The following is a 13,192-nucleotide window of genomic DNA, read 5'->3' on the forward strand; positions in this document are numbered from 1 at the left end:
AGAGAGAGAGAGAGAGAGAGAGAGAAAGAGAGAGAGATAAAGCAAAATAGTCCAAATGTCCTTATAACTAGAAACCTGGCAAAATGAAGGATTTGACAACATGTGACAACCATTTGTGATGTGATGATAGCCAGGCCTATAAATCCTCTCTACAATCGATAAACAGTGAATTCAAACCATATTTGGACAGCGACGCCTCTTTGATCTTTTGGCTGATATGAGCCATGTGTCAGTGTTTATGCCAAACATCAGATTCAAGGCTATGTAGGGCATACAGGGTATTACAGAGATATTATTTAGTAAACTCCAAACATAGCTGGACAGCAACACATTTTCCACTCTGAGCTCTTATCACTAGAGCTGATATGATAAAGTGGCCATAAAGACAGAAAGCTTCAACATGACTTCAACATGACAGAAAGCTTCAACATGACTTGATATCCAAAATTGTACAACAAGTGCTGTGAGAGCCCACTGAGTAATATGTACGCCCTATATAGCCTTCAATCTGATATTTGGCATAAATACTGATATGTGGCTTAAACCCCTGAGCTGTGGGATAAACCCTTGAGATTGGGCTTAAAGGGGCTCTGCTCTCCGCCGAGGGAGTGTGACATGCCCCTTGTTTGCCCTCCCTGCCCCAGCAAGGGGTGTGTAATCTCTCTCTCCTCTCTCCTGCCCTCCTTCTTCCCTCACCCTTATTCAAATCTTCCCAAGGGAGTCAGGAGACAACTGTGAAAAGAGCAACGTCCCATAAATGTTGTCACAGCTCCTTAGCTCGTCCCAACTTCACACTCCGGCAGATCCTCTTGACAGCGCCTCTCCTTTACACTACACCTTTTGGATTTGACACACATGTCCACGCACGCACACACGCGATTTACGGTAATGATGTGTTTTTGTGGTCAAGGCTAGCCTGGTTCCAGACTCCTGAATCACATCCCGCGGCGGGGCTAATGTTTGAACCGTTCGTGTTTTTCATTGGGTTTTTCATTGGGGTTTTCGGCAGAATAGATTTGTTGAGATCACCCCCATAACCAACATATTGTCTTTGCAAAAACAATATTTTTGTCAAAATCGAACAACATTCTTGGTAAAGTTGGTAAATATTCAGTCTGAATATCAGGCTAGGTCAAGGCATGTTGAGCACCTAAATCAGGTCAAGTTGAGTTGCGTCACCCCACCTGAGTGTCCTCTGTGACTGTGGTCTGTCTGTGGTTTCCATCACCTAGATAAACACATGGACATATACAGGCATTCCAACGCTGTTTTTATTACATGGTCCCATGATCACACTGACACACACAGGCCTCTCAAGCCTTATCTATACTGCTGGCAGGGGCTCCCTCTGTCCCGCAGGGGAACAAAGTCCACAGCTTGACCATTTCAACCCTTCAAAGACTGTGTGTGTGTGTGTGTGTGTGTGTGTGTGTGTGTGTGTGTGTGTATCCGTCTGTCTGTCTGTCTGTCTGTCTGTCTGTGTGTGTGTATGACTTCCAGATAATAACCATACAGCTTTCTGCAGTGGCAGCTATGGTAAGCAGGTGTGCTTTGTTAGGCGCAATCTTCATAAACTGCTTCCCTGACGTCTCTGACGTCAAAGAAGCTGATACTGAAGAGTGTTTCTGGGGCAGAAGCATATATTTCCCAGCAATTCATTCTGGGGACAGTTTTTATGGCTTGTATCTGTTTCACTAACGGAAGATTTATGATAACGTCTCTCCCCCACTCCTCTTCTACCTCCCAACTCTCTCTCTCTCATCCTACTTTCCACACTGATCTTTTCCTCTATCTCACCCCCCCACCTCCCCCCATCCCCTTATCTCTTCCCTGTGCCCCATCTCCTCTGCCTCCCTCCCCCCTCTGTCCTCCCCTATCTCCTCTCTGTGACGCCCCCTTTTCCCCCTCAAGCTCACAGTGTCTTGCCTGGAGTTGGACCGTTGGGAGTTGCTCTGCATCCCACAATTATGTCATACCCTCCGTCTGCAGCCTGGGGCTTCTGTCAATCAACAGGTCATAAAACAGCACCCGTCCGGCCCCGCCCCTTTTCCATCAGCTCATAGCAACCGAGAAACACAGAGAGGACAGTGCCATGTATTGTTTTTTGATCCTCTTTTCTTTTTTTTCCTTTGGTAGTAATTTGATTCTTCTTTGCTTCAGTTGTGCATAATGTCTTACAGGTAAACAGACAGGCAGATAGCATTTGCATTAGCCTCCATGTCTGTGTTTAAATAGGCTGTGGGGTTTATATAACGCACCGGCCTCATCCTGCAGATTGTCTGGTTTGTTTATCTTACTATATTTATGGTACAGGGTGTTTCTAGTGTCTGCTTCACTGTGTGACCGGTGGGGTCTGAGGCAGTTGAGAGTGCTGTTATTGGATAAAAGTCTGAGCCAAGTGTGTTTAATGCATTTAGACCATAAAGCGCTGAGTGCATGGTCAGTTTACATTTTGTGCAAACGCTGCTCTAAGTGCATACATGTCTGCTTTTGTTCGCAATAAGTTTGGTGCGTCTGCGTGCGTGTGTGTGCGTGTGCACGTGTCCATCAGTCGCTCCATTGTTTGTCGGCGTGTGTGTGTGTGGTAGCGTATGAATAGTACACCACTGTACCGAGGTTTGGGGCGGGTTATGTAACAGAGAATGGGTGTGTGGGCGGGATGGAGGGGTGGAAGGACAGAGTGATGAAGGCATAGGGGCGGACATACAGCGCGCTGTCTTTCCATGCTGTGACATGTTGGGATAAGGGAATGCGGCCTCTTGTTTATGTGTCCACGCTCCTCAGCTCATCAATAAGGCTCTTTGACAGACACAGAGATACACTGTGTGCCATTCGTCAACCTGCTGCTCACTCCCACCAGTTGACCCCCGAACCCCTGAACTCTCTCACCCTTAGTATCCACAACACCTTCTGTGCTCTCTCGCCCTGCTCCATATACCCTCTCAGGCTGTACTGTAAAATAATTATTATATAATAGATATGGTAATGGTACTCATACTGCACAGTTGACACAGTTGTGCATGCATACACACGTACACATAATAGGCATAAACACCACCACCCTATCTCTAACACACACACACACACACACACACACAGGAATGTACAAAGATAGGGTCCCAAGGGGGCTTGAGTCCTACTATATTACTCACAAAATTATCCCCAATGTATTTTATTAAAAATACTTTGTTTACCATCTCCACCCTACGTATCCTAGTTTTAAAAACAGCGTCCAACCCATATTCCTCAGAAAATAATCAGGTGGGAGTACCCTTTGTTTTTTTTCTTGGGCCTCTGTCCCACAAAATGTCTGTTCACAGTCCTACTTGCACATCCCAGATCGGCTGCTGGCTCAGGGCTTTGGAAAACCATAAAATGTATCATTTTAGATAAGAGATTATGGAGCTATTTGGTATCATAAAGAAACATTGTTCTCCACCCAGAACCCAGGTGGAACAACAGAGATCTGGATGACGTCACTGTTTAAACAGATGTCAGGTTTTCTCTTACTGAACTCAGGTTTTCCATGGCCAGCAGAGCTTCAAATATCAGTCAGCAGCAACATGAAACGACAACAATCAGGTTGCCATGGCATTTGATCTACTGTAATGTAAAAACAGGTTTTACTGCACTGCATCGACTATAGAGTTATAAAATTATACTGTCAAGTGACAGGTCAAGCAGGCGTTTGTATGGGTATTTGTGTCTGTGTGTGTATTCCTGTGTATTTTTGTCTAAGTGCGGTGATACATATACTCCACAGTTATGTTGGTACAGCAGCGTTAAGTCCTTGTGTGTTTTATTTGAGGCATTACGGCTACTGTGCCACCTTCGCCCAGTGTGTGTGTGTGTATAGTTAGATGAGCTGATTTCAGCATGGAGACTGCCATGTCAGTTTGGAGAGATTCTATCTATAGGCCTACTGAGACATCTGCAGCAGCTGGCCAACAGTCACTGGGGCAAACACACACTTTGGGCACCAGACGGGTAGACGGAACAGGAGGATGTCCAAATGAAAGAGGAGAAATAGACAGAATGAGAGTGTGCTCCTTGGTTAATGACAGGGGAGATATGGAGATATCTGACGGAGTAAAACCTACTCTTGAGGCACACAAACGAGTATTCAAATGCAAGAGTAGATATGGGATAAAGAGAGAAGTACATAAAGGACCTATGCAAATGAAATGGAAGAGACACAGAGCAGGTATGATTAAGCAAATGAAAAGGTTGGGTGCAAATGTGAGTAGGCACAAATGAAAGAAGGTCTGTTGACCTCCAAAACGGAGTGAGATAAAGACTATGAGCACCCACATGAAAGAGAGATTAAGAGGTACAGAGCAGAAGACAATCATGATCCACCGCTGTAGGATAAGAGGTGTACTATCTCACTGACAAAAAGCAAACACAGAGAATGGGAGAAATTCAATGCCCCAAGACATCAGATAGGAAGCGTCTTTACATTTACCTCTGTTCTGGCCAAGGATGATGATAAAGAGAGAAGAGGGGTCAGGAAAGGTAAGGAGATAGAGAGAGAGAGAGAGAGAGAGAGAGAGAGAGAGAGAGAGAGGGGAGGAGGAGAGAGAGGACACTTTAAGGACACTTCCTCCTTTCATGAAGTACACTGATGAGGTGAATCCAGGTAAAAGCCAATATCCCTTATTGAATTCCCTTATTAAATCTACACCAATCACATAGGAGGAGATGTAGATAAAGAGAAGCAGATGACTTAGAGAAGGATTTTTAAACTTTGAAACAACTGAGATGTGGATTGTGCAAAAGGGGCTGCAACTCAATATCAGGAAAGTGTCTCTAATTTCATGAGTCATGGATCATCTGAGAACAGGCTTCAGGGACTTTTTCCTAGAAGAGAAGAGAAGAGAAGAGAAGAGGAGTGGGTCAGCAGTAGTAAGGCTCAGCTGTGTTATCCTGGGCTCGGACCCCAGTCTCGCTGTAGTATTCATATTCAGCAGCAGACTGGGCATGGAAATAGATTCTGTGTCAGTGTATCAGATTTACGTCAGATGGGTCAGCATGAACCCACTAACTCCCACACAGGCCCACACACACACACACACACACACATATATTAGCGTGCTTGCACACACGGGCAAGCACACGTGAAAACGCACACACACACACATTATGCTCATACACACACACACACACACACACAGACGCACGTTGGTTGACAGAGAGGCTGGTTGTTCCTCCAGTCCTCCTTCAGCCGGCAGCTCTCAGACGCCATGGGTCTATATTTCAAAGGCCAAGGTCAGAGCGGACTGCATTCACCAGGAAGTTACACAGTAATGAGAGCAATTAGGAGGCTGCCGCAAGGAGGTATTCAATCTCTCTCTCTTTCTCCCTCTTCCCCTCCCTGTCTCTATCCCTCTCAAATCCCACTACCAATAAAGCCTTACTTTGTCCTCAGAAATTCTACACATTTCTTATAAAATAACCTTTAAAACAGCAAATACAGCTTCTCCTCTAATTTGGCCGTTTCATCACGTGACTCCGTTCCCACGGCCGGGCAAACCGGCACCACCTTGGATTCGGTCTCTCCCTCACTTTTGGTTTTACTCTCATCTCACTCCCTCACTGTCTGCTCCGCCATGCTTTGTCTCCGTCTCTCTGCCTCCCCCTGTCTTTCCCTGACCTCCCTTATCTCATTCTGTCCCCGTCTCCCTCCCTCTTCGTCTCTCTGTGGTTTACTCCCATCGTCCTGGTTCTCTCCTCTGACCTCTTCTGCAGGATACACACACACACACACACACACACACACACACACACACACACACACTGGGTGGTAGGGTTGCATGGTGGTTAGATAGGCCATCGTAGAGAGTTACAGGTTTGATCCCCACAGTAGCCAGCATGTGTCCGTCAGCAACCATGCGTTCTGTTCAAGTGTCCTTGAGCGAGACACTGAACCTCTACCTACTCACTCCAGTCATTCTGGATAAGAGCGTCAGCTGCATGCCTAAAATATAAAATGTAAATGTACGCACCCCAAACTCGTCACACACACCAGGCCAGAGAATTATCTTCTTACATAGGCCACTTTGAGGAAATCTCTTAATGAGAAGTACCGGACCAAAACAAACCACTGGACCGACACTTTTTCATATACCAACACAGCACGTCATCTCGCTAAACCGCAGGTACTTGGACTGCGTGTGGAATCCTGGAGCAAGGCTTTGCTCTCATTCTTCTGGTGGTGAAAGCAGCTTTACTGCTGACACACACCAGACGTCATGACCTCCTTCCCAACACTTCCCAACACTCTGCCTGTTAATAACAACACAGCCATTTCTGATGTTTTGTCGGTTGACACTGTGCAGATCCACAAAGAAAAGAATCAACAGTCCAAACTGAAAAGGAGGTGGACAAAAACACCTCATTCAAAAGCATCGAAACCATTCCTGAAAAGAACAGGGAAAGGTGGATGGGGGTTTGGCTACCTTTTAGTGGTGCACTTAGCCAAACAGAGACAAAAAGCAAAAGGATGAAATCGGTTTCACATTGACCAGTGGCATGACAAAGAGAGTTTGTTCTTATGAACTTTACTGGCAGTGACTGGACACATTCAAAATGTCAAGTGGAGGATGGGAGGGGGCAAAGAATGGGCGGTCCGGCAGAGGATTGCACTGAGAGGAGGAATGGGAAACAAAGAATGGGAGGGTGTGAGTGAATGCATCAATACATGAAAAGAAGAGGGTTGAAGATCGTTAGGGACAAAAACACAGTGGTCAAGCAGTAGGAGAAATATTGGCATCTGGACCTAAACTGATGCTTTTAAACAGCTGTGACACACTAACTTTTGTGAATCTCTGCGGTATGTATTCTTGAAAAAAACACACATAGTTTCTATCATCATACTTAATGGCAGTGATACAGCAGAGTCTTAAGTTATCACTTTGAGAGTCAGCACCTTTTACAAGTTGATAAACTCCATCAGTTAGCTTTAGAGCGGCTAACAATAAACACGTTTTTCACTTGCCATTGGGAGTAACAACCGCCATCTTGAAAATGTAAACACTTATCTAAACTTCTTACTCACTGCTGTCAAGTCTCCCTGTCAACCTGCGTGTCTCAGATCAGGTAGTCCCAGACGCCTTGTCTGGACAGTGTCTGGGGTCAAGGCCCTCCTACGGAGCTCTCCTCACAGGTCACATCCTGTCCGAAGGGGAATGACGGGGGGGCTCCTCTTACCGTAGGAGGTGGGAGGCTGGGGGTCAGAGGTCAGGGCCGCTCTCTCAGGTTTCAAAGCTTGCTGGGGGCCGAGGTCGCAGGGTCACAGTGGGTCGTTCACTTCTAGTTAGGGCTGCTGTGTCTTTGTGGATCACAGTAATGGCTTCCGCAAATTAAACACTCAAATTGGAAGCATTTACATCCCCTGGTTAAAGAGGCAACAATGATGATCGCCGTGACAACTGCTGCTTAGGCCAATCACGTCATCTGTCTCTGGAGCTCTCTACCTGCTGTGCAACACAACACACACTAAAACTGAGGCTTAACTCTGTGGATGAAGTCAGTTGCCCAGTAATCAATCATGGAGGGCAGCTCTGCTTTTGACCTCAGTGGATAAACACAGTCTCTGTGTGAGCTCACTGTTGGGAATAAAAGGCTACTAGGTCTGTGTGCGTCTGTGTGTGTGTGGAGGGTGTATTGGCAAAAGTCCTATTAGTTTATGGTAGCAACACAGAAGATAGTGACGAGAAGGTATGTTAGGATGAAGAAAAAAAAAGGAGAAGGGGAAAAGAACGAAAAAAAACGGAGGTGAGGAAAATGGAAAGGAATTAATATAAATGCTGTAGAATATTATGTTTACAATGTTGAAAAGGTGGGGATTGTGAGGATTGGAGAATCCAATGGTGGAGAATGAACAAAAGAGGCAGAGGGACTAGGGGGGGGGCAGAGAGAGGAGGAGATCTGCCTTAGAGGTCATTCTGCTGGCCAGCGCCAGAAGAATAAGTCATTGTTTCTCTTTTTCGATTGAGAAACTGAATGCAGATATTCAGAAGTGGGATAAAGGGCAGTGATAGAAAGAGAGCAGAACAGGGGTGGGGGTGCAAAGGGAGTGAGAGGGTGTGGAAGAAACAAAAGAGACGAGAGAAAGACTACAGAGAGCAAGAAGGACAAAGAGGGAGAGAGACAGCGCAAGATCGCACAAAAGCAAAGAACCTGCAGCAGAATGTGGAGAAGAAAAAAACGCAGGGAAGACTTGCGTAAAAGCTACAAGTTGAATCCTGTTGTTTTCCAGCTAGTCGGCAGGCGCAGAGGGGCTGTAAAATTATTCCATTGTATAAAGGGAAGTGGAGCGCTTCTGCAGGTGTTATCTCAGTTACCGATAAAGGCCTTTTTGCACAGCGTGGCGTGAGGCGAGGAGCCGGGCCGCATAGGGAGAGAGGGACACGCTTACGTAACAAGCCCCATAACTGCCAACAGCTGGCTTGGTCTGGGCTTGTACTGCTAAAACCTCCATGGGTCCAGATCCAGATTTTGTGTGTCTATCAGTAAGAACATTAGAGCAGAGATGAGAACAGAGAGTCCCTGGCCATGAGTGGTTCTGTTCCCAGCCGGGACGCGTCGCCTCGTCCCGGGACAGGAGAGCGTGGCTTGGTTCAGTGCCAAGGACAGGGAAAGAGAAGGCAGTCACTTCAATACACTGACCCACTTGTTAATTTCAAACTGTTTGAAACAAATGACAGGGAATGTAACACTTCAAAGCGTTTATCATCACTGTGTAAATTGTGTATCTGAAGTGCGTCATTGCAAGATGAAAAACGGAGGATGTGAGGAAAACTGGGAGAAGGAAAAATGATTCCCTTTACCCTGATATAATTTTGATGAGTTTTTCCATGAGATATAAAGCTCCAACTGCAAAGATATCTCTTTAGGACTGACAACCACAAGCTCAGTCAATCTGTGAGTTAAACACGATTATCTGTGTTTACTGTTGCAACAAGGAACACTCTGGTCCATTGGTCTTGTTCAGCTGGTCGGGCCACTAATGAGTCACAGGGGTGGGTAAATAATCAGCTTCTAACAACGACATTATCAGTGACCACCGACACTGTGGACTGATTTCACCGCTCTTTGTTTACTTGGTGAATAAAATTGCACTTTTGTTGCAAACGTCATTTCAGATTAGCTCTCTTTCCGGGAGTTGAGGGGAGATTAGCTGCTCGGTTGCTGGACAAATGTTTGGCAGGTTTTCCTGCAAACGCTCAGTCAGGGTGTGCGATCAATATTAAAACCTGTGAGTCACTCACATGAACTGAGGTGTTTTTGTCCTGTGTAAACCAATCAAACTGAAGGTTATTGAATCTGCAGTCCAAACAGTGGAATCGATAGGACAACATCAAGGCCAGGAAAAAAGGGTGTATAAACACGTGTGCATGCGTATGGATACAAGTACACACACACACACACACACACACACACACACACACACACACAAACACACACACACACACACACACACACAGACACACGTAAGCACACACACACAAACACACACACACACACACACACACACACACACACACACAGCGAACCCTTATCTGTCCCATATGAGAGATCAAAGCACCACAGGCTGACAGCAATCAAACAGAGAATGAGGGAACGCCAACAAAATAAACTGATAAAGAGAGAGCAAGTGATAGAGGGTACAAGCAACAGAGAGAGAGAGAGAAGCCCAGGGTGAGGGATTATAAGCAAGAGCAAAGTAGAACAGAGGAAGAAGGAAGAAAAAAAATGAAAGCAAAATAATCACATATGTCTAAGACCAAGTGAGGTCACTACACCCAGCTATCTCAACACAGAGAACAATGTATGTCTCTGTAGGCCAATCAGATAACCTCGGCCAAGTGGGCCGCAGCTGTCAGCCAATCACACACTCCGTGTATGACATCAGAGGTACAGTTGGATCCACACCAGGGAGTATGATCTATTGTGGAAAGAAGAAAAAAGTTTCAAAAGGCGGTTCCTTTCGGAAATCAAAACCTTATTGAATTAGTCCCTAAAGCCTCTACTCCTGTGCTCCAGTTTCACCAGAAATATCACTTACCAGAGTCAAGGCAAGAGCACTTTTCATGCCCCAGATACAATTTGGCACCAAACACCGAAACCGAGTACAGTATAGGCAACTTGAGAAGCTCCGTAAACAGCAGATGCACTCCATATCAAAAAGCATCTGGTCTAGAGTCAGTCTCTCTGAGCACCACAGAATAATGGACATAAAACCAAAATGTTTTGTTTACTACTGAGCCTCAGAGACAGCATGTGAAATTGTGATATAACTCAAGTCAATCATTAACAAGGATCAATGGAGAAGAGTTTCTATGGTGGACCAGAGCTGGAGATAAGGCACAGATATAGAACAAACCGCTTCTGTCATCTCATTCTATCTAAAACATGGCAGGAATTGCCTTTTCAGCTGGGCGCTCAGTACCATAAACACGGTGAAATTACACACTCTCCCTTTCACAAAGGGTAGACACCAATATAAAGGCCACACGTGACAAGGACACACATGCTGGTGTGTGTGTGTCTGAATGTATGGGCAAACTGAAAGAACCAGTGGAGTAAGGCTACAGCGCATGCATTCAAGCGCTTTCACATGTACAGCACATAAATGCACTCGTACACACGCTCACACACACACACATGCATATACATACAATACATGTGTGTGCACGATGCGTATACATGTACACATCCAAACACTTTGCCTGAAGGAAAGGAGAGACACATGTTACACAGACCACAGGACAGATGTTGCAGAGTCGGAGATGGGCCTCTTTATAGCTAAACATCAAGCTGTTCAAAGAGGCCCCGCTGACCCCGGGACAGAACGGCTCAATTAGCTCCCCATAATGAGACTGGACCTGGGGGGGGGGGGTTTATATAAGCTTATTAAAACATAATCCTGCTCGCGACCCCATACTGTAGCTTGCCAGGCAGGCCACCACTGCTGCCACAGGACTCGTTAACATCAGCTTGGTGACATTAGTCCACCGCAGATCTAACCAGAATGCTTACATGACAGTCTGTGAGAACTGACGTGGGAGTCATAAATGGGGGGTCAGTCTGGCTCTTATGACTGCTACTCTCACCTCACTCTCACTAAAACCTGTGTGTCATAATCACAGCGACCCAGCTCTTGGTGCATATAGTCCTTTGAACATAGGATAACGTGAGAAAAATGTACTGGAGTAATTAAGGTTTGTTACAGGAGAGTTACAAGAGTAAAGAGAAAGAGAGCGAGATCTGCAGAGCCTCGGGTCTTAAATATACTTTGAAAGCAGATTTCTGTCAAGAATAATATACCGTACTCAGTCGCTGGTAAATCTATGTGTGGGTGTCTTTTAATCAGGGCCCCAGACATATTGCATCGCATTACAAGTGCTTGGGCAACAGTTAATCCTACAGACAATGTACAAAGTGGACCACAGTCTCCTGGTTAGACCACTCCCCACCCCACAGACCTGACATACGTAGTTAATGTCGCTCTGTAATCCCGCCCCATGGGCTGAGCTCTGGTCATTACGCTGGCAATTATCTGAGGGGTGCTGGAGAAATCCTTCACCAACTTTAAGCCATCAAAACTGATTACAAACCTACTCTTTCATGTGGAGTCAGAGTTCAGTTGTTACCTAAATGATTCGCAGAAGTTACGTAAGGAAGCGGGCGTTCAGGAAGGAGAAAAGTTCAAGTACCATCTGAATCTTTACTGTTCTTGAAGGCCGCAGTCGACTGGGTCACCCATTTCACATAATCATCTCCTGGACCTCACACAACCATGAGGACTAGCCATGCCTGCGAATTAGGCCGTACTGTGGATAGGCTTAAGAATACGTTTCTCGGCTATCTTAATAATGAAAAAGTATGAAGAGAAATGTATGTGTGTGATATATTAGATTAATGCTGAAACTTTAATAAGGCATATTTAAGACAGTTTTTCACAACCTTTATAAAATTGGTGGGATTAGGCAATTTTGCCGTCATCAAAAAAAAAAGATGAATAGACTATAATATGCAGTGCAGCATGCCACCGTGTGCAGGCTCAAAATATAGATCTAGGCCTTATTGGCTTACATCAAATTAGTAGCCATGAAAACACTAGTAACATAGTGTAAAATATATTTTGACATGCCCATAGATCTATGTCAAGAGTGAAACAGGACTAGTCAAACAGTCAGTTTTTGACCATCTAGGCGACTAGTCGTCTATTCTGGCCCATCCCTAGTTTCCTAGGGCAGGCCACTGTTTAGCAAACTGCAGTCTTATGTATGCACTTATGCAAAACGTATTGTTCCCTTCAGCAGAATCCATAGAGAGGAAAGGGATAGATATTGTAGCTTCAGCTTCACTTGGGAGGAAGAAATAGTGTTGCTCTATTGGACCAAAACCAATATCTGCCAAAGTGGAAGTCTTCTAGACTAGCTGATCTAAATATTGGCTATCACCGACATGAAGCTGTGATTATAAAATACTGCACCAAGATTAATATTGAATGACAGAGTTTTGTCAGTTCCAAATGGGATTGATGATGTTGGCTTATTGATGTGTTTTACTTTTACATAAGGTTACATAAACACTCTCATTTGCTTTCTCAAAACTCCTGTTTAACGAAGTAGAATATTTCTCTTTTATATCCCTGACAGACACATTTGGTATTTGCCTTGAGCAGAGCAAACTGCCATAATGGAGAGGACACTTACACATGGCTAGACAGTCAAACAACCTTGCCGTGAAATCTGAACAGCTGGAATGAGAGATGTGTCAGACGATTTCAGTCTGTTGGTTTCATAATTGACACCTCAAGATTCCTATCACAGAAAATTAACTGTATTTCTATCATAAAGAACCACACACACGCCACATTGCTAAACCATCACAGACATCCAGACTGGACACAATGTGCTGGACTTTTCCCAAGATGGCTGCCTTGGGGAAGACACAACAATGAGGTTTCCTGCTAAAATATCAGTGGAGAGTGGAGGAGCCACTCTGACTATCATAATTAGACCACTTGGCATGACGCCTACCTTAGTTTCACCCACTGAGGCTAGACAACATACTCATCTGCAGTCTGCCAGACAACACAAACTCTCTTTTAGCTGCCTAACCTATCATTAGCGCTCCTAAACAAGTACAAGATACCTAGCTAACTGTCATTCTCTGCCCA

The sequence above is a fragment of the Centroberyx gerrardi genome, chromosome 6 (genome assembly GCF_048128805.1).
Source record: "Centroberyx gerrardi isolate f3 chromosome 6, fCenGer3.hap1.cur.20231027, whole genome shotgun sequence".
NCBI lineage: Eukaryota > Metazoa > Chordata > Actinopteri > Beryciformes > Berycidae > Centroberyx > Centroberyx gerrardi.